A 19,355-nucleotide genomic window follows, 5' to 3' on the forward strand; every position below is an offset into this window, starting at 1 on the left:
TTCCCTTCCCTTCCCTTCCCTTCCCTTCCCTTCCCTTCCCTTCCCTTCCCTTCCCTTCCCTTCCCTTCCCTTCCCTTCCCTTCCCTTCCCTTCCCTTCCCTTCCCTTCCCTTCCCTTCCCTTCCCTTCCCTTCCCTTCCCTTCCCTTCCCTTCCCTTCCCTTCCCTTCCCTTCCCTTCCCTTCCCTTCCCTTCCCTTCCCTTCCCTTCCCTTCCCTTCCCTTCCCTTCCCTTCCCTTCCCTTCCCTTCCCTTCCCTTCCCTTCCCTTCCCTTCCCTTCCCTTCCCTTCCCTTCCCTTCCCTTCCTTCCTTCCTTCCTTCTTTCTTTCTTTTTGTGGTACTGGCACCTTGAACTCAGGGCCTACACCTTGAGCCACTCCATCAGCCCTTTTTTGTGAAGGTGTTTTTTCGAGATAGGGTATCTTGAACTATTTGCTTCGGCTGGCTTTGAAATGCAATCCTGAACTTTGCCTCCTGAGTAGCTAGGATTACAAACGTGAGCCACTGGCACCTGGTTGCCTTCTGCCATTTGAGGGCACAACATTCTGTACCTTCCAGAGGATGTAATCTTCATCAGACAAAAAACCTACTGGTACCTTAATCTTGGTCTTCCCAGTCTCCAGAACTGACAAATTTCTACTCTTTATAAATTACCTAGCCTTAGATATTCTGTTATAGTAACACAAATGAACTAAGACAGACATATTCATACAAAGAAACAAAAAAGACTGGATGAACATGTTATTTTCTACAGTCCAAAAGGAAAAAAGGTAAAGCAGATAAAAGCTATTTCATTAACAAAAACAGTTACAACTTCAAGAATGAGAAAACATGGCATAGCTCTATGAGAATATCTGTAAATGACTTACCTGATAAAAACACTGTTATCTAAAACATACAAAGAGCTCTTCAAACTTAATAAGAAAACAGACAACAAAACTAAACAATGGACAAAATACTAAACAGACTACAAAGAAGACATATAAATGGTAAACAATGAAAAGATATTCAATATCATATGTCACCAAGGGATTGCTAATTAAAACAATAATGAGATGATACTATAAACCTATTAGAATGGTCAAAATCCAAACAACTTACAACAGCAAATGCTGGTGAGGATGTGCAACAACAGGAACTCTTATTCATTACCTCTGGGAATTTAAAATGGTTTAGCCCCTTTGCAAGAGAGACTGATAGTTCCTTAAAAAAACAAGACGTGTACTATACGCTTAAGTGATTACACCCATTGGTATTTATCCAAATGAATTAAAAAATTAGGTTCAAACAAAAGCCTGCACATAGATACTTATAGTAGCTTTGTTAATAATTTCCAAAATTTAGAAGTAACCCAGATATCCTTTTGTAAGTGAATGGATAAACGATGGTACATGCAGACAATTAAATTATTCAGTATGAAAAGAAATGAGCACTCAAGTCATGAAAAGACATAGAGGACAGTTAGATACATATTACTAAGTGAAAGAAGGCACTCTGAAAGTGCTAACTACTGTATGATTACAACTGTATGACATTCTACAAAAGGAAAAAACATGGAGACAAAAAAGGCCGGTGGTTGCCAGGGGGAGGAAGGGATGAAAAAGTGATCTATGTCACTATCCATCATTTGTCCACACCACAGAATGTACACCAAGAGTGAGTCCTAATGTATACCATGGACTGTGGGAGGCCATGATGTGTGGCTATAGATTCATCAGTTGTAACCATCTTTTGCTCTGGTGTGAGGTGCCGACAGTGGGATTTATGCACGTGCAGGACAAGGGGTTAAGTGGGAAATCTGTACTTTCTGCTCATTTCTCCAGTGAGCCTAAAACTGCTAAAAAAAATTAGCTTATTTAAAAACAAAAACAAGTATACCCTGAAGATGAAATCAAGAGTGATCAGAACATGCTGTGGACTCAGGACTGACTGATGTTTTGGATGATGAGACAAGAAGCACACCACTTCAGAACACACGACATCAGCATTTCTCCACCCAATCTACAAAAGCCAACCCGATAGACAGTGGCTGGGCTTTTCTCCTGCCCAGCTAGTTCAGGGCAGGACCAGAGGGATCTGTCACTTCCTGACTATGATTTCAGGTATGTCCCTTCAGCAAGCTGGGCAGTTTTCATCATCTGTGAAGACTAACATGAAATCGCCTATGTGAGGGAGTGTTGTAAACCTTCAGACGCATACAAATATGAAGTGCTATTGCAGAACTATTCCTAAATCCACAGTAGCACTTTGTATTTCTATGTGTATCTAAAGAATGTCCCAGGGAAGTGAGAACTGGTTACGATGCATGACCACACCTTGCCTCTCAAAATCAGTCCTGGTTTTGAGAAGGTGCTCATGGTTAGGCCCATGTTCCAATGCCCAAAACAACCAGCTCAAAGCAGAGACAGGATAAAAGAGTCCTAATCCCATAAGAAAAGCCACTGTGGTCAAGTTTTATGTTGTTTGCTACTTAGCATATTCTTCAATTAATACAGCAAAGGAAAGTAAAAATATCACCCATTCTATTTTATGAAGTATATAGAATACTAACTCTAAAGTCTGAAGGAAAACCCTAATCATAGAGTTGCTATATAACATTCTAATGAACTCAGGGGCTATTTAAAATACTAAAAATGTCCTAAATAGATTGTACAAACCCATTAAGACCAATGTAGATTCCTACTCAATAGGCATGGGTGGCTTACTATTAAAATGCTGCATTCAAAAACCAAGACCATACATTTCTATACTGGAACATAAATGAAGTCAGAGTTGTAACTGTCCCATGTTCCTATATGCTCGGAAGACAGAAAGTAACCAGTAAGTAGTTGTTAAATGAACAAATTAATACTCAGTCTACGAACAAAGAATTATTTAATGACAGAAAGTCCCAGAAAGCATTTATTAGACTGAAACAGAAATTCCTACCTAAAAATCTTCAAAAACCAAAAGATGAAAATATTGTCTTATATTTAAATCAAAATACTGTGAAACTGTACACTTAAAAATGGATAAAATGGTGCCACTGTGGTGGCACCTATAATCCTAGCACTCAAGAGGCAAAGGCAGGAGGATCTTAAGTTGAGGACCAGTTTGGCTACATAGTGAGACCCTGTCTTACGAAAACAAACAAACAAACAAAAGGTTAAAGTGGCAAATTTGATGTTTTATATATATTTTTTTACCAATGTTAGTTATTAGGCTTCTGTCACTGTGAGAAAATACCTGAGATAAACAACTTATAAGGAGGAGAGGTTAATATTTTGGCTCACGGTTTCAGAGCTTCCCAATCAATCTGGGCCTGTGGCAGCACAATACGCCATGGCAGAGTGCATAGTAGAGAAAGACTACTCATGTCATGGGGGCGGGAAGCAAAGAGAGAGGGAAAGAGGCTGGGGTCCCAATATCCCCTTCAGGGCATGTCCAGCGACCCAACTTCGTTCCATTAAGCCCCACTTCCTAAAGGTTCCACTACTTCCCAACAATACCAAGCAAAGGACCAAGCCTTTAACAAAAGGGCCTTTGAGGAAATTTTAAGATCTAAATCATAGCAACCATATATGTATATATATATAAATTTTTTTAAAAAAAATAAAGAAGTTAAAATTCAACAGAACTAGCCAGCATTATAAAAGTAGCTGAATAATCTAAACTTAGAAGTATCTAAGTTATACAGGAAGGACCGTGACATAAATGAGCAGGAGTGTACTGACCAGTTTTTCTTTTTTTTTTTTTTTTTTTTGCTGGAGGTCCTTCCATATACCCAGGTCTTTCTATAGGCTTCCTGCATTCCAGGCTCCTCCAACTTCACGATCTCTCCACATTCCTCCCTCAGTGTGGAGTGCTGCGCCCTACTGACAGCTCAGCTCTACACAGTAGAGACTTGATGGAGTTCTCTAAAAACTGTGGAATTCTTAATGAGTTTGCATCCATCCTCAGGCAAGGGCCATGCTAATCTTCTCAGCATTGCTCTCATGCTAGTATATATACTACCCAAGTGAACACTACACTCCTTTTTGAGTTGAAAGGGGTCACTATTTATTCTCTATAGCTACCATTGTACTTGACACAGTTGATATTCAAATATTTGTTGAATAAACCAATGAATGAATTTAGAAGGGAACCAGGAAAACTATCATATTTAAATTAAGGGAAAATGTTAACTAGATTTTTTTTCCCAGTGGTACTGAGGATTGGACTCAGTGCCTTGTACTTGCTAGGCAAACGGTCTACTACTTGAGCCACACTCCCAGTCCTAGAGAAATGTCTAGGTAGCAAACAACCCTGAGGCAAGTGTTCTAAAGACTCAAGTGCTCCTACAGAGAATGACATTATTTAGTACTGAATCAGAAATATTTTTTTCTTCTTTTTGTATGTAAACATAAAAATTCCAGAATACTTCTTTATAGAAATAAATAGGAACCAATTTTGAATGGCAAAAGGAAAGGGAGATTACAACAAAGAGAAACTCATTTTCCCAATGTTTTAAATTACATACACAGAACCGCATATTAGTGACGAAACAGGGTAACTGGGCTGGTAGAGTGACTCAAGTGGTAGAGCACTTGCCTAACAAGCTGACACCCCTGAGTTCAACTCCCCAGTAATGCCAAACAAAACAAAACAACAACAATAACAAAAAAACAAGCAAGCAAGTAAACACAAAACCCAGAGTAACTGATGTAGGAAAAGAAATTAAAACCCAAAAGTAAAGATGAGAGGATTAAGAAGACTGCCTTTTAAAGAATGTAGAGGATTGTGAATATACAAAAGTAGAGAAGTATCATTTCACCAAAGAAGAAATTTAGGGTCACAACCAGCATCACAACCTATCAAAACAAAAATTAGTGACAATCCCAAATGTTGGGGAGGTGACAGAAAACTGGATCAACCACAGATTCACTGGTGGGAATTTAAAATGGTACAGCCTTTCTGGACAACAGTCTGATAATTTCTTTCATGTAATTATAAAACCCAGTAGCTGCTCTATTCTGCATTTATCCTAGAGAAATGAAGACTTACATTCATGCAAAACATGTATGATTTTATAGTAGCCTTATTCATAATATCCCCAAACTGGAAATAACTCAGAAGTCCTTCAACAGGAGAATAGCTAAACAAACCATGGTATGTCCATACCATGAAATACTACCTAAAAATAAAATGAACTATCAATACATGTAAAAACATGTGGTAATTTCCAGAAAATTATGCTGAGTGAACAAAAAGCCAATCCTAAACTTACATACTCTATGATTCCATTGCTATAACATTCTTGGAATGATACAGTTACAGAAGTGGAGAATAAATTAGTGGCTGCCAGAAACTGCTGGAGGGAAGTAGGTATGGCTGCAAATGGGCAGCGGGAGGGATGCTTGACTGATCCTGGAAGCATTCTGTCCCTTGACTGCCTCAATGCCTACATTCTGTTATGCCATGGTACTCCAGTTTTGAAAGATGTTACCACTGGGGGAAACCGAGCGAACACAGAATCTCTCTGACAACTGCATGTTTGTGAGTCTACAAATTTTCTTAAATAAAAACCTTAATTTAAAAAATTCCTTAGAAAAAAAAAAAACGTGAAAAAACAAAGCACTTCATTCTTATGCCTGATAAGAATGGGGGAAATCAAGGGTATTATGCACATAAAAACAATAATTACACTGCATTATAGTAACAATAACAAAGTGTGGAAGCAAAGTAAATACTTAGTTTCATAATTAGTAGATGCACAAACCAATGGAAACAGGGTGAAAACAATCTGGACACCATTACTGACAGAAACAAAAACACAGAACTATCTCTACCTATCACAGCTCTTCTGGGAATTACAGTTAAATTAAAATAAATCAGAAAAGGAAATTAAAATAACATTAAAAATGGTTCGGTAGTAACAAAGGCCCAGAAAAGCAACACATTAACTAGACTGATAGTGTGGCTTTTAAAAGCCAACTTAAAATGGTGATTACAAACAGAATGAAAAAAACCCTAAGAAAATATGGAATCCTATATGACATATCATAATTATGATAAACAAAAGCTCAGAGAAGTGATACTAAAAACATCCAAACTGGGCTGGGCATGGTGGCACGCCTGTAATCCCAGCTACTTTTGGGTGTGGAGGTAGGAAGATTGAGGCCATCTCAGGCAAAAGCATGACCAAAAGGAAAACAAAATTATATATGTATGTGTGTATATATATATCTCACATGCATCATAAAACTTATGATCTTAACCATTTTAAGTGTATAGACATACTCACATTGTTGTGTAGCCAACACACCATCTCCAGAATTTTCCTCATCTTCCCAAACCAAAACTCTATTCCCATAAAATTCTTAATTTCCCCCATCCCTTATCCCTCGTAACCACCACTCTACTTTGTCTCTAAATTTGTTCACATAAATGAAATTACAAGTATTACTCATTTTCTGACGTTTTTATTTTCACTTAGCACATCTTCAAGGTTCATCAGCTATGTCAGAATTTCCTTCCTTTTTAAGGCAGGTAATATTCTACTATATGTACCTACCACACTTTGTTTATCCATCCATCCACCAATGGACAGTTGGATAGATTCCACCTTGACTACTGAGAATAACCACTAGGAACATGGCTGTATAAGTATCTCTTTGAGACTCTCTTTCCATCCTTTTGGGTATACCCAAAAGCAGAAGTATTGGATTATGTGGTAATTCTGTTCTTGTTGCACCTTTGAACTTCTTCCTTGATGCTTGCCCTCAATCAAAACATACTCATCACCTGTCTTTTTCTGCAAGGAGCTGCTGTTAGAAAGCTGTCACTTGCAAAGCAGCTAATCATGACAATATATTAATAGCTGACAAGGTCTAACATATCATTCCTCCCAGGGTATCTGCATTTTAATAGCACTTCTTAAGCAAAAAGAATGACTTCTTCAAGGCAGCAATAGGCTGGGGGATAGAATGGGAAATACTGGGGGGCCAAGAAGGACAAAGCCCTCTTAGGAAGTCTGGTTACACTATTTTTCATTCTCTCTTTTCCACTCCCAGAATATAGGCTCTTCTCTCCTGCTCCCTCCTCCGGTTCTATCCTGTTACCCTCTCTGTTATTGAATCTCCCAACAAAGCAACACTCCAACCATAAACCCTCCCAAAAAGGCCCTCCTGGGGATCCTTCCTACTAGCCCTGTGATTAGGTCCCGGAGAAGAAGCAGGGTGAAGCAAACAGCCACTGATTTCATGAAATAGCCTGCTTGACCCCAAATGGCATCTCTTTTCTGTCTCAGGCTGGTTCCTCTCCCTGTGTTTTCAAGCATCTTTTATTAGTGGCTCTGCAGACCCTGGTTGTTCTTCACTAAGTCCTGTTTACTCTGTATCCAGAACAGTTCTTCATAGGTCCTCTCTCCCACTCCATTCCCACTCCACTCCTCTACCTCTTAGGTCCTGCGGCCCCAATCTTGTTGTGTCAGTCCCTCCCTGCACCTCAGTCTGTGCTCACCATACCCACAAACTGAAATAAAAACTCATCAACCTAACTCTCAGAACTGACCACAACTCTCCTTTCCAGCTGTACTTCCTTCTCTCACCTTAGTGCAATGCTGTCAAATTGTTTCCTAAACACAGCCTGAAAATACTTCACCTGTGCCTTTGCACACTTGATCCTCTGCTCAGATGCCTCCTTCCTTCTCCCCAAAATACCTTTCCTCTGACTTCCCATTGCACTTTATCTGCACATCGCTACAGCAAGTCTCGCTTTGAACTTATCTTTGAGAAACTGTCTCCCAACAGCTATAAAAATTGTCTTCTTGACCTCTTGCTCATCCTCTCCAGCCACTCCTCCCCATCAGTACCCGGTCTCCCAGACTTTCTGTCAGTGTTGGGAACACTGCTCTTTCTTACCCCAGAGCCTTCCCATATATTGGCATTGAGGATGGAATCCCCGCCATGCCCCCACAAACTCAATTGCACATCTTCCTTAGACCTCATCAGGCCCTGAAAGGCACTTCCTTGATCCTGCATTTCTCTTTTACAGTCTTCTAATTTGTGTCAGCTTGAAGTTATAAATGTTCACTTATTTGATTAAGTTTACTATTTCATTTGTTTATTATAAGTCATCACCCTCCACCTAGAGGGTAGTAACTGTGCCTGTAATTTTAGTCCTAGTGTCCAGCAGTATGTTTGGTTCATAATAAGGATTAAAAGATTATTTTCTGGCAGGGGGTGGGGTGAGGCAATAATGGGGTTTGAATGCAGGGCCTAGCAGCAGGCATTCTACCACTTGAGTGATGTCCTCAGACCTTTTTTTTTGAATAGGCTCTGGTGCTTTTTGCCCAGGCTAGCCTTGGACATCAATACTCTTACCTATGCCTCACAGGTAACTGGGATTACAGAATGCACCACTGTGCCCAGCTTGTTTGTTGAGATGCCATCACACTAACTTTTTTTTCTGGGTTGGCCTTAAACTGTGATTCTCCTGATCTCCACCAGCTGTCACTAGTGTGAGCTATCATGTCTGGCCCTTAAAATATTTATTTATTGAAAGAATGAATTATTATTTTGCTCTTTGGAGCTCAGTCCATCTGCCTAAAAAGACTGAAGAAGGTAATCATGAAGCCTGTACTTAATCCATCCTGCCTCTTCTCTGTCTGCTTCTGTCGCCTTCACCCCTTTCCGTAAAAGGAGAAGGAAAGGGACAAAGAGGAAGACTGAGAGAAGAAACTCTGAGAAATGATGCAAGGACACAGGAAGCAGTGAAAAGAAGAATATCAGGAGTACGGCCCAACACTGAATTAATGATAAGAACAGAATGATAGGAATGTCAAAGAAATTTTTCCTGGAAGTTAAGGTAGCCAAAATAAAGAATTCAAGAGAAGAAATGGAAAATAAAGTTGAGGGACTTTCTTAGAAGGGAGAACACAAAGGCAAAATTAATGATGGCAATATTTGGAACCCACATATTAGCAATTACCATGTGCCAGGCAATGAAGTAAGCCCGCGACCACCCTTGAAGAAAGGTACCTACTATTACCCTCAAAATGGAAAATAGGAAGATTAAGAAAATTAAAGGATCAGTTTGGGAAACCCAACAACTGACTACAGCCATTTGCCTTCAGGGCAGAAAACACAGTGGAAAGCAAATGCACATGCATGCATCCAAGACCAGAGACCCAAGTTCCCACGTGCAGGGCCACTGAGAGCAGAAGGACAGAAGTCCACGCAGAAATATTTACAGATGAACCTTTATGCAGTCTTAGATTCCCCCAGGGAACTAGGAGCTAGGTGGGGATATAATAAAGCAAGAACTGACCACTACTAAGCCGAGAGAGACACCCTGGGATTGATCAGACTACTCACTCTACTTTTGCATATGCTTAAATGTTACCACAAGAAATTGAAAAGAAAACAACTCAGGAGAAGTCAAACAGTACAGAAGTACAGATTAGAATCAGAGTAAATTCTTCTTTTCAGACCTATGTTTATCCACTTATCATTTATTTATACCCTTGCACAAACACATACTCTATTTATTTTCAGTGACATCATTCCATATATAAAGTTCCATGACTTGCTTTCTTATAAAATACTGCATCAGGAGGTCTTCCCACTGCTGAGTACCATGCCAACACTTGAACATGCCATGATTTGCTGACTTCCTCCTCAGGAGGGAACAGCTCCTATTATCAAACGGTAAAAATTTCTGATGCTTATAAAGCTGTGCAACTATAAAATGAAAACGAGCAAAATTAAACATAAAAAACTTCAAAATCAAAAAAAGTTACATGAATAACATAAATTTCCTGTGATACACTGCTGAAGCTAAAACACTCTTAAAATATCATGATGTTGTGGGTAAAATCCTGGAGAATCCCTCATCTTTGAGTGTGTCTGAGACTCCTTTCCTACTTTTCTATTAACACTGCTGAAAATTATTAAATCCCATGGGACTCACTTGGCAATGCCATTTATACGGTAAGTTGGACTCTGATCTTGCGCATTACGCTGCCATGATTAAATCTGGCACCAAAACTTCATAAACAAAAATGCATAAGGGGGTTGAAATCTCATGAAATCAATTATAACATGATCCAGAGTACACAGGAATGTGTGCGCGCACACACACACACCACACTTGAAAAAAAAAACATGGTAAGTTGTTATGGGAGCATTAATGTTTATCACTAAAAGTGCATGGCATGAGAAAAGACATTTTCCCAGTTAAATTAATTTGTAATGATTACAACAGCTTGAAAAGGTATTTTGAAATCAGTACACAACAAAGGATGAATAGAAGAGAGTGCTCAAGAGAAGTATCATTACAATGTAACATTTCTCAAAACCTAAAAAATCTGACACAATCAAGAGCTGTTGAAAAGCTGTGGAAAAAAGAACTTTTATCAACTGTTGGTGGGATACAAGTTAGTGAAACCTCTTTGGAGAGCAAGTTTGTGATTCCAGCAAAATCTAAGCCCACTTGGACATTTTTACCTAGTAATTCTGCTTCTGAGTATACAATGGTCTTAAATCTTTACACATAGCAAAAAATAAAAAGACTAAGTGACTATCAAAGGAGAAAAGAAAAACATGATACATCCAAATGATGGAATACTACCTAGTAGTTAAAATGAACTGATTAATGCTCACTTTGGCATCACATATACTAACACTGGAATGATACAGAGAAGATTAGCATGGTCCCTGCACAAGGATGACATGTAAATTCATTGAGCATGCTGTATTTTTTAAACAAAAAAAGAAGAAAAGTGAATTTATAAACTTTGTATGAGCTTTGAAGCTGGGCATGGTGGTACGCATATGTAATCCCAACTACTTGGGAAGCAAAGACAGAGGGATCACTACTCCAGGCAAAGTAAGCAAGACCCTCAAAAAAAAAAAATTACTGGGAGCACAGGGTGGTAAAGTGTTTGCCTATCAAGCATGAGTACCTGTATTAACTCCCCAGTACTGGGGTAAAAAAAAAAAAAAGTAAACAAGAGCTTTGAAGACAGTGGATTAGAAGTTTCCTCCTGTGACTCCATGAATGAGAAGAGTCAGGGTATCAAAGGACAGACTATACTCCAGGAGAGAAAGAGGAAGATCATCAGGAATCAGGAAAGCTAAAAAGCATGGATAAACAGAAAAATGACACAGAAAAAAGGAGGAAGCAGACCACAGCTTTAACAAGCTGGGGGTGGCATGCGGAGATCATTGGCAGGGAGCTAAGGCCACAGTCATAAGGTAAGCCATGCAGCCCTAGTGACAAAAGACTGGCAGTCCTAGCCACTGGAGAAACATATAGTTCTTAAAAGCTTTAGTTCTTTCCCACAGTGTGGGGATTTGGTCTGACAGTGATTCCTCCTGAATGGCAGGCCAGCAATGGAGAAGAAATCAGTATCACTCCCCAGACCTCAGGGTGCTATAGCCAGGCACCATCTTGAGAGGGAGTCTATTGTTTGAGACTCAGCTATCCTGGGGACCTGAAAACAAGGACTGATTACAAGTCAGGGAGCGAGTGACACCCTGGGTAGGTGGGAGATGGCCAGGATAGGCAGTCATGGAGAGGGAGAAGTTTAGGCAGGAGGGAAATCGAGGAGCTCAGGCCAGTGGCCCCCAGCTGTGAAGCAAGAAGCTAGCCCCATCACCCATGGATTAATGCAGAGACTGAGAGCTCTAAGCCTGTGGCAAGAGGATTACTTAGCCTTGAGAGCTGCCTCCCTGCCTCAGCCTCTTCCCTCCAGAAAGGTGGTTTACAGCTGGGTGGGGTCTGAAAGGGCTGAGACCATCAGGCAGAGTGCCTGATTCCCTTGGTTCTCCCCCTCTAGAGCAAAACTCAGTGCTCTGTTTGCTTCCCTAACTCTCCAACTGGGGGACACTCCCTCAACTCAGATGTTTGTCAGCCCTGGTGCACAAACTGAGGAGCCTCCTTGACCAGTCCCCGGACTGCAAAGATTGGGCCAACAGAGGCTCCTTGAATGCAAAGAAGAGAAACTTCTAAAGTGAATGCAACCCTAACGCTGACAACATGCTCTTGACTGGCCCAGCCTTCACCATGTTGAGAACCAACCAAACTATAGGAATAGAGAGGAAGTATCATAGACTCCAGTTATAACCCTCTGTCCCCCAGACCTGGAAGACTACAGTATTAGAGGACCTGGAAAGAAGCTTCTCCAATTCTTTGTGTCATATATATGTGTATGTCTGTATGTGTTTGTATACACATATATATTTATACCTTTCTACACACATATATATGTATCTTTCGACTACATATTTTAATATTATTCTCACTTTATTTTTAAAAATCTTTTATTTTTTATTCCTCTTATTATCTAATTTTATTTATATATTTATTTATTTTGAAATCAGATTTCTAATCTCTTAGTTTTTTCTCTTCCTCATATTCACTTCCTTTTTCCTTCTGCCATTTATTTAACCTACCTTCTCTTTTCTCTTTCCCTACTCCCTCCTTTATTTGTTTCTTTTGCTATTACTTTTACACATAGTTTAGTCTACATTATTTTTGTCATTTTCTTTCCTATGGTTAGCTTGTGCAATACTTATTTTTAATTGATTTTTATTGTATTTCTCTATCTGGTTTGCTTTGTGTTGTTGCTGTTACAGGATTTGTCTTTTCAGTGGTACTGGGGATTGAGCTCTTAAGAGAAGGCTGCTCACTAAGACCTCCACATGAAATAGGAAGAAATACTCTTGTCAACATAAGCACAAATCAGAACATAGAAACAAGAAATATGAAAAAGCAAGGCAAAATGATTCCACTAGAAACTCCTTACTCTTTGGTAACTAAATGAAAAGACAATGAAATGGATGAAAAGACAAAGGATTCAAATGGTTAGTTTGAAAAATAATTAATGACCTTGAAGAGGATTCAAATAAGCAGATGAATGAAATAAAATAGTCAATTCAAGACCTGGACAGTAAATTCAACAATCTGAATAAGAAATTCAACAACTTTGATGAGAAATTCAGCAGAGACAGTGATTCTGAAAAAAGACTATAAGGAAATCTCAGAAATGAACAGCTCAATAAACTGAATTTAAAACTCAGTGGAAAACATCACCAATAGACTAGACCAGGCTGAAGAAAGAATTATTAGGGATTGAAGACAAAGTTGAGGAATTATTACATTCAGGTAGCAGTAAAGAATAATAATAATAATAGTAAAAAGCAATTGTGACCAAAATATTCTAGATCTCTGGGACATAATTAAGAGACCAAACCTATAAAAGAGGAAACAGGTACAAAAAGCACAGAAAACTTAATAAAATTACAACAAAAAATTTCCCAAATCTAAGAAAACAAATGGACACCCAAGTACAGGGGGCATTATAACCCCAAATAGACATGACCAAAAAAGAACCTTCCATGTCATATTGTAGTAAAAATGCTAGGAGTTCAGAACACAGAATAGTGAAAGCTGCAGGGGAGAAACAGCAAGTTGCTTACAAAGTAAAACCTATCAGAATAGCAAGAGACCTCTCAGCAGAAGCCCTAAGACTTAGGAGAATATGGACTCATGTGTTTCAAACACTGAAGCAAAAGATTACTATATCCAGCAAAGTTATTCTTTAAAATCAAAGAAGGAATAAAGACCTCCCATGATAAATTAAATCAATCTGTGACCACTGTGCCTGCATTGCAGAGGATACTTAAAGGGATATTATACACAGAAGAGGAAGAAAGATATACAAAATCATGAGTTAGGGAAAGAATCAATCATTATTAGCTCTGCAAACCAGCAAACCTCTAAGATGAAGAGGAAGAAACTGGTATAAACATTTCAATAATAGACCTAAATGTAAATAGTGTTAATGCTCCAATTAAAAGACACAGATGGCTGAATGGATGAGAGAGAGAAAGACAGAAAGAGAGAGAGAGAGAGAGAGAGAGAGAGAGATTGATTCAACTGTTGCCAGAAACACCCTGCACAGGCCAAGAGACACAGAGACTGAAAGTGAAAGGATGGAAAATGATAGTCCAAGTACGGAATACAAATGCAAGCAGAGGGGTAGCTATACTCATATTGACAAAGCAGACTTCAAGCTAAAATTAGTCAGAAGGATTATGAAGGTCACTATACATTAAACAGGAAATAATCCATCAAGAAGATATAATGATTGTAAATATATATGCACCAAATGTTGGTGCCCCTAATTTTATAAAACATTGCTAGACATACAGGGACAAAAAGGCCAGATACAATAATAATGGGTGACTTCAATATCCTACTCTTGTCAACAGATCATCCAAACCCCAGATACCACCCCCCCCAAAAAAAATCAACAGAAACTTTGCACCATAGATCAAATTGATTTAACAGACAACTACAGAATATTACATAGAACAGCTGTGGAATATAGGGACTCCTCAAAAGCCCATGGGACATTCTACAAAACAGATCACATTTTAAAAGGCCACAGAACAAGTCTTAAATACAAAAAAGAAATAGGAAGAAAAAAAGGAAATACTTTCTTGGATCCTACTGGATCATAATGAATTAAAACTAGAAAGAAAAACAATAATAAACTATACAAATGAACGAAGACTGAACACATTTTTGGAAGATTAGTAGATTATTGAAGAAATCAGGGGTAAAATTTAAAAATTCTTAGAATCAAATGAAAGTGAAAAGACAACTTACCAGACCCTTTGGGAGAAAGCAAAGGCAGTTCTATGAGGAAAGTCTGTAGCTATGAATCATTATATATATTTTTTAAATCTAGCTAGCTAGCTAGGTAGCTATCATCAGGGAGAGTCAGGCAAGGTGGTATACACCCGTAATCCCAGATACTCAGAAGGTAAAAGCAGGAGGACTGCAAGTTTGAGGCCAGCTTGGGTAAAACACAGTGAGACACTATCTCAAAAACAAAATAGACAACAAAAGAGCTGAGGGCATGGCTGAAGTGGTAGAGAGTTTACCTAGCATGGGTTCAATTCCCAGTATTTGAAAAAAAAAATCAGAAAGACCTCAAGTAAATAACAAGCCAAGCCCAAAATTAGTAGATGGAAAAAAATAATAAAGATCAGGAGAGAATCTAATGAATTGCAGTCTAAAAGAAAAATACAAAGAGAATCAATGAAACAAAAAGTTGGTTCATTGAAAAGATAAACAAGATTAACTAAACTCTTAACCAAATTAACAAAGAGACAGAAGACCCAAATCAATAAAATTAGATGTGAAAAAGGAAATATTACAACAGATGCCATTGAAATCCAGAGGTTTGGATTAGGTGATATTTTGAAAATTTATATTCCAATAAATTGGAAAATCTAGAAGACAAAAATTTCTAGATACATATGACCCACCATAATCAAACCATGAGGATATAAACAATCTAAACAGATAAATAACAAGTAAAAAATGCTTCCAAACTCATTCTATGAAGCCAATATTAAACTGATCCCAAAACTAGGTAAGGATAAAATAAAAAAAGAAAAACTAGCCAGGCACTAGTGGCTCATGCCTGTAATCCTAACTACTCAAGAGGCAGAGATCAGGAGGATAGAGGTTCAAAGCCAGCCTGAACAAACAGTTCATGAGACCCTATCTTGAAAAAAACCCATCACCATAAAAAGGGCTGGTGGAGTGGCTCAAGGTGTAGGCCCTGACTTCAAACCCCAGTACCACAAAAACAAAACAAAACCATGTGGGGGTGGGGGGAGGGACACAGACAGACAATGTATGCACATATGAATAAATGAATAAATAAATAAATAAACCAAAAAAACATGCACTAGTTTCCCTGATGAACACAGATGCAAAAACCAATAAAATACTTGCACATCCAATTCAATGACACATTAACAAGATCATACACCATGATTGAGTTCATTTTATTCTAGGAATGCAAAGATGGTTCAATATACACAAATCAGTAAACATAATTCAGTGCATAAATAGGACAAAAATCAGAGTATCAACACATGCAGATATCCCTTCATGACCAACACTCTAAAAATATAGGATCAGAAATGTCATACCTCAGCATAATAGAGGCCATGTACAACAAACCTGTAGCCAACATTATACTCAATGCGGGGGGGTGGGACGGTATCTGAAAGCATTTCCTTTACAATAAGGAATGATCAAGGGTGTCTATACTCTATTCTTAATATAGTGCTTGAATTCTTAGCCACAGCAATAAGGCAAGAATAAGCAATAAGGTAAAGGGGGTACAGATAGGATAGGAAGAAGTCAAATTTTTCCATATTTGCAGATGATATGATCCTATACTTAAGAGATACTAAAGACTCCACCAGAAAACTCTTAGATCTGGTAAACAATTTCAGGAACACACAAGGATATAAAATCAATATATAAAAATCAGTAGTTTAATATATGCCCTGAAAAAACAGCTGAGAAAGAAATAAGGACATAAATCTCATTCAAAATAGCCTCAAATAAATAAAAAACAAAAAACCTAGGAATCAACCAAATCCAAGGAGGTGAAACACATCCACAATGAAAACTATAAAACTCTGAAAAAAGAAATCAAAGTAGACACTGAAGATAGAAAGACCTCCCATGTTCCTGGATTAGCAGAACAAATATTGTGAAAATGCCCATATTACCAAAGTAATCTACAGATTCAAAGCTATCTTCATCAAAATTCCAATGATATTCTTCACAGAACCAGGAAAAACAATTATACAATTCATATGGAAGAAATCCTAAGCACAAAGAGTAATAGTGGAGGTATTACTGCCTGCAAATTATACTACAGCGCAGAAGTGCCAGGGCAAATGGTTCAAAAACTGACCTGTAGACCAATGGAAGAGAACAGAGGACCAACCCAGAAATAAACCTATGCAGCTACAGCCATCTGATTCCCAACCAAGATACTAAAAAACATACACTGGAGATAAGACAGACTCCTCTACAAATGATGCTGGGAAAACTGGATAGCCACATGAAACTACATTTCTCATCCTGCATAAAAATCAATTCAAGCAGATCAAAAACTTTAATGTAAGACATGAAACTGAAATTACTAGAGAATAACGGAAAACCCTTCAAACTACAGGCATAGGTAGTAACTTTGTGAACAGGACACCAATAGCCTAAGAAATGGCAGCAAGAATTGACAAAATGGGCTGGGTGCCAGTGGCTCATGCCTGTAGTCTAGCAACTTGGAGGCTGAGATCAGGAGGATCAAGGTTTGAGGCCAGGCCAGGCCAGGCAAATAGTTCTCCACAGGAACCAGAGAAAAATGGGCTGGAGGTGTGGCTGAGGCCAGTCTGTGCTACATAATGAGACCCTGCTGGAAAGGAAATCCCAGAAAGAGGGAAGAGGGGAAAGAAAAGACAAAGGAAAGGGGAGGAGAGGGGAATTGGGGGGAGAGGAGGGAAAGGAATGGAAGGGAAGAGAAGGGAGACGGAGGAAGGCAGGCAAGCAGGCAGATATGAAAGTGGAAGGGGGACTATCTGGATAGAGGAAGGAACCAGCAGAAAGGAGAAAAGTGGGTAAGGGGTGAAAATGATCAAAGTACGTTATATGTAAATGAAATTATGTATATGCCTGATGTCATAATGAAACTCATTATTTTGTATACTTAATGTATGCTAATAAGAAGAGGGGAAGAGCTTCAACCTTAGTGGTTATGTTTTACTTTTTATAATGTAAATTAGACAGCCAGGCACAGTGGCTCATGCCTATATTCTCAACTACTTGAGAAACAGAGATCAGAAAAATCGCAGTTCAAGGCCAGCTGGGCAAAAAGTTAGTGAGACTCCCCATCTCAACAAGTAAGCCAGGTGTGGTCATGCACATCTGTAATCCCAGCTACACTGGAGGCATAGGTAGGAAGATTTCAGTACGGAGTCAACCCCAGACAAACACATGAAAAATAACTAAAGTGAAAAAGGTCTGGGGACACAGCTCAAGTGGTAAAATGCTGAGTTCAAACCTCAGTACTGCCAAAAAAAAAAAAGAGGCAAAATATTAAAAAATCAATGTTAAATTGCATAATCCAGATAGTATATATGAAGGCACTTATTATATCATCCTCTATACTTTTATCTCTACTATTAGGGAAGAAAGAAGCTGTGCACCACGGCTTTTATTTATGGAGCAATATAAGCAGTATACATTCAGATGTTTATTTGGTAAAGAAAATAGTGAAAAATTTTAAAATAAGCTTATCATCATCTTTTCAGCATGTTTCAGGAAAATGGGAATAAATATGAAACTTTAAAAGTGGGCTATGTCAGGAGCACTTACTTTGATTTCAAAATAACAGGTAACATTAAACTTTTTCTTCATGGCCCTGAATACTCAGCTTGACCTACAGGCATTTCTAGGAAACATATGAAGTATGTGAGGCTCTTTAGCCTAATTTTGTCACTTTAGTGCTGAAATAACAAATTTTTAAAAGTTAAAATAATTCTGATGGAATTTTTAAGATGTGATACAAAGAGTTTGTCATTTTTTGGGAGGGACGGTTTGAGACAGAGTCTCACTATCTAGCCAAGGTGGCCTTGAATTCTCCTGTGTTGTGCTCCCAAGTGTTGGGATTACAAACGTATGCCACCAGACACAGCTTGTAATTTTTTTTTACTCTTTTCTAACTCACGATTATTTATTTAATATTCTAAGATACTGATGACACCTTCACTATTAGGCATACTTAAAATCCACATCCAAATGTTAAAATGTTGTTGTACGTTATAAAAAATGTTGACATGAGGAAATACCTTCATATGAAAAAATATAATAAAATAATGAACTAGGAACTCATTTGATATCACCCTCTAAATCGAAACACTGAGTCTTCTAATAATTTTGAGGGAAATGTATTTATAACAAAGTATCTGGAGGAGAGCTGAAAATATTCTTTGGTGAAAAATCTCTCCTTTGTTCAACTTAAACATCTGATAGTCACTTGGTACCATACAAAAAAACAGCAATTTTGAGTTAAGATTCCTAACTTAATAAAAACTAAGAAAAGAAACCAATGTAAAATTTAGCCTACAACTTAAGCTGTCACTGAGCTGAAGATAAGATACTGGAAAAAGCTACGAAAATTATACTGGATAGTGAAAGAAAATGAGATAATGTTGATTTTGTTTTACATACTTTGTGTTTCTAAGAGTCATCTAAAATTGATAGCTCACGTGTATTATCTGGCCTGCTGATTCCTAAGATGTGAGGAAGAATTAAGGAAAGGTAAGGCAAAAAAAAAAAAGAGGAGGGTGAAAGCCAAAGCTTCTTGTAAAACTTTGCCTGGGCTGCTCAGGACTCTGGACACAGCAAGGAAACTCTTTTCCTCACCCTCCACACACAGGCAGCCTTTTACTCCCACAGCTCAGTCCTCCTTCCCCAACAACATTGTGCAATACATTTTAACTTCTAAACAAAGCAG

At 38.3% G+C, this 19,355-nt stretch overlaps 1 protein-coding gene and 2 non-coding genes across 3 annotated transcripts in view; 1 reads left to right on the forward strand and 2 right to left on the reverse strand.

Annotated features, from left to right (window-relative positions):
- The window catches only part of Chmp3 (charged multivesicular body protein 3), a 68,382-nt gene that overhangs the window by 22,022 nt on the left and 27,005 nt on the right, over positions 1–19,355 (reverse strand). The gene's annotated exons all lie outside the window — the stretch shown is intronic.
- On the reverse strand, positions 3,897–4,003 carry LOC141415230 (U6 spliceosomal RNA). The gene has a single exon (XR_012440233.1). It is a non-coding gene; the product is annotated as a U6 spliceosomal RNA (small nuclear RNA).
- On the forward strand, positions 10,613–10,720 carry LOC141415174 (U6 spliceosomal RNA). Its single transcript, XR_012440188.1, has one exon. It is a non-coding gene; the product is annotated as a U6 spliceosomal RNA (small nuclear RNA).

This window comes from Castor canadensis, chromosome 12 (assembly GCF_047511655.1).
Source record: "Castor canadensis chromosome 12, mCasCan1.hap1v2, whole genome shotgun sequence".
NCBI classification, from domain to species: Eukaryota; Metazoa; Chordata; class Mammalia; order Rodentia; family Castoridae; genus Castor; species Castor canadensis.